We start from the raw sequence: 3,318 nt of genomic DNA on the forward strand, positions 1-3,318 counted from the left end.
CATCGCCTGGTTTCATGCACACCCAGGCACCTAGGGCATGTGTCTCCTAACCCAGCATCACCTCCAATCTGAAGGGTCTCTCAGATTAGCCTGTGAAATGGGCACAGCAGGGCCAAACACAGCCTCTCAGCTGGGCAGGTGACAAAGGGAGCAAGGGACAGTGCTTTTGGGCCAGGGGGGAATGGCGGGGCCATCCATTATGAGGACTGTGTGTTGTGTTGGCTGGTGATAAATAGAATTTAAAGCTTCTTCCTGCACTCCTCCCCAGTAAATCCATGCTTGCAGAGGGGACTGAAATCCTTTGAATGGTACTCATCATGGCTGGGCTTCATGAACGAAGATTTGGGGAGGGCTCTACTCGTGTTTGCTACAAGCGCGCTGGTGGCTAAAAAGGCCAATACGAGATAGGCACGTCCGATTGCAAAAGGCACAGCAGAACTAATGGTACTGTTAACCACATGCACATTTTTTTCACAGCCGTTTTTACTTGTAATGATTTCTGATGCACATGAAGTACGGCAGGAACCTCAAGCCTCACCTAGCCGTGAGGTGCAGCTGAACACAACACAGAAGTGCTGTCGCTTCATCTTCGCTCTGTTCCCACTTCTTGCAAAGTGGTGGCCGTGGCTGGCACTGGTGTGCTCTCCCAGCCAGTTTGCCCTGCTTCAGGCTTGAAGATTGTCAAATGGACTGTCTCTGTGTTAAATAAACAGTTGTATAACATAATCTGATGAAGCATCAGCTTAGAACCTGTTTCAATTCTTGCACTCACTCCTACAGAGAGGCCGTGCCAGAAACCTTCCTTTCCTCCTTGCTGGCAGATCCCCTCTAATTTTGAGCTGAATTTATCCATGGCTACTCTATACCTGTTTGTTCTTGTGCCAGCGTTTTTTGTTAACTTGAACAGCTCTTCTGCCTCGCTGCTGTTCCCCACTTTGATGCACTCAGGAGGCAAGGACATCCCTGTCAGCCCTCACATTACTCCCCATTAAATAAACCAAACTGCCTCTTTCTGCAAGGTCTCCTGCTCTGCTGCAGGCTGCCCTAGCAGCTTCCCCCCTCTCTGCCCGGCACAGCAGCCCCTTCCCTCGGAGCAGGAGCTGGAGCGGCACACGGGGATCAGCCCCTTCCCGCTCGCCCTTGCTTTTCACAGGTGCGCCTTGAGCTACTTGTGTGTAAAGCAAAGCTGGGTGAAAGCGAGCGTTTTACTATCAAAAAACCAAAACCCAATAAAAGTGGGGAACGGCGCCCCTGAGCCTTTCCGGCCCCTGCCCCGCTCCGCCGTCCCGTCCCATCCCGTGTCTGCCGGGCAGGGCTGGGCCGGGCCGGGCCAGGGGAGGAGCGGCGGGAGACGGAAGTGAAAACAAGACCGGGGGGACGGAGCTGCCGCCTCCCAGACGAGACGCGCTCCGGGTGTCCTCGCCGCTCCGCGCTGTGCCTCACCGCCGGGTGAGTGACTGCCGGGGGCAGCAGAAAACAGGGTGGGGGGTGGAGAAAGGGAAAGGGGGGATTGAGCAAAAAGTTGGTAGGCTGGACGCGGTTTTTAAAGCTTCACGGTGCTTATTTTCTTTTCGTTTTATTTTTGTGAGCGGGGGCGCGCAGTCGGTCGCGGCTGCGGAGCGCCCGGCGGGGATGCCCCGGGGCAGCGCCTCGGGGAGCTCGGGCTGCGGGACACCGGTGGGGCTCCTTGCCCTGAGCCGAGGGCGCTGAGGTCCCCGTAGGGCTGCTCGGGCGTGGGGCTCTGGTGTGCCCCGGTCCCCGGGCTTTGTGGCACAGGTGGGGTTGCACGCTGGGGTGCCTCTGGAGTGCCTGGAACCGAGACCGAGCGCGCTAGGGGGGGTGGCGTGGGGTGTCTGGTCCCCCCAGCCTGCCGTGGCCCTGGGGCAACTCATCTCGGCGAGTTGTGCAAAGGGGGTGCCGCGGAGTACAGGAGCTTGTGCTAGCGCTGCCCCTCAGCCCTTCCTCCGGCACAGCTACTTTTCCCGGGCGGGGGGAGGGAGAGCCCCGCTGGGCACTGCTGCGTCCCTGCTGCTCTGTCCCTGCTGCTCTGCGTCCCTGTCCTGGCCGGCAGTGGTGCAGGCCGGCGTTTCTGCCTGGATTTTGAAATTCACCCTTCCAGAAGTAGATCCACCGAACGTTTGATCATCTAAAGGAGAGTTGCACAATTTGACCCTTAGCTGGTGTGTTTTCACAATGCTCCCCACGTGAAGCGGGGTTGGTGGGTTGAAGTGTTAGCTATTGCTCTGACATATTTTAAGAAATTAGTTAAATAAAACTTTGAATGGATCTTCTTCCTTTGCCGTTCCTTCCTGGCGTATTTGTAAGCCTAGAGATGCAGACATGTCAGAATTAAGGGGATGAGAAAGGAAAAATGAGTGATGCTGAGAGTGATGCACGGTATTTCAGCATGCAGTCTCCTATTTCTAGTTGCCACAAATGCAAAAGAACAGTATCCTTTCCAATATAATTCAATTTCTTTTCTAGGTCTGTAATTGTAACTAGCTGTTACTTAGTTTAAAACAAACAAGCAAACAAACAAGTGCTTTCGTTTCAACTGACAGGTAAAGCCTTCTGCCTGTGCCGAACAACTGCATGTGTGCTGGTCACTAGATGTGGTTTGCTTTTCTGCAGTCTCATAGTTTACAGTGACCTGTCACTGCAGTGGATTTCATTTAAAGGTAGTGAAAAGTATTTGTATTCTTATGCAGAAATAAATCTGTGACTAATTTAAATCCTCTTTTTACACTAGTTCCTTGCACAGGGCAATTAAAAAACTTAGTTCTTACTTTAGCGGTGAGCAAGCCCCTTAAAAATCCTATCTCAAACTTGGTGGGGACTTTTCTTCCTCTTTAGCCACATGAGAGCTCAGTGGTGTGTTGAGTCAGTGCCTGGGGTCAGAGCTATCCCTTTGCTGGATGCCAACAGGCAGGGGCAGGTTGGGAATGGCCCAGGTACACAGGCACCTCTGTTACAAGCTCCAAATTCTGCCTCCTAATATGTATCTGGTACTGCCCAATGCCAGCAGCCCTGCTCTGGTTACCTGAGTGGCCGTCGATGTGAATAAAGTTCACTGTTTGATTTAGAACGAAGTCTGAGCAGCGTGGATTTCTGCTGCTATTGGAGGTGTACCCAGAAAGGTGTGTTATGGGTGGCTTTCTTGGGGAGTGACATCCCTGTGCTGGCGGGGGCTGTGTGACAGCCCTACTCTCGTGGTCCTTGAGGGTGGGCTGTGTTTGAGAAAAATCCACCACCTAGAAAAAACTGACACAGCTTTCCACCACCACCACCGCCGCCCCCCCCCCCCCCCCCCCCCCGGGT

At 53.8% G+C, this 3,318-nt stretch overlaps 1 protein-coding gene across 2 annotated transcripts in view; it reads left to right on the plus strand.

Moving 5' to 3' along the window:
* The first annotated feature begins 1,340 nt into the window (after nt 1–1,340).
* PDLIM5 (PDZ and LIM domain 5) overlaps nt 1,341–3,318 on the plus strand; it is a 127,459-nt gene continuing 125,481 nt past the window's right edge. Inside the window, exons 1-2 of one of the 2 annotated variants that reach the window (XM_017822240.1) lie at nt 1,379–1,449; nt 2,562–2,678. The gene's annotated coding sequence lies outside the window, so the exon portion shown is untranslated. Of the gene's footprint in view, nt 1,450–2,561; nt 2,679–3,318 lie in introns of both variants that reach the window. The other variant, XM_017822241.1, reaches the window with a different exon arrangement.

This window comes from Lepidothrix coronata, unplaced genomic scaffold (genome assembly GCF_001604755.1).
Source record: "Lepidothrix coronata isolate B3197 unplaced genomic scaffold, Lepidothrix_coronata-1.0 Scaffold96, whole genome shotgun sequence".
In the NCBI taxonomy this organism is placed as follows: Eukaryota; Metazoa; Chordata; class Aves; order Passeriformes; family Pipridae; genus Lepidothrix; species Lepidothrix coronata.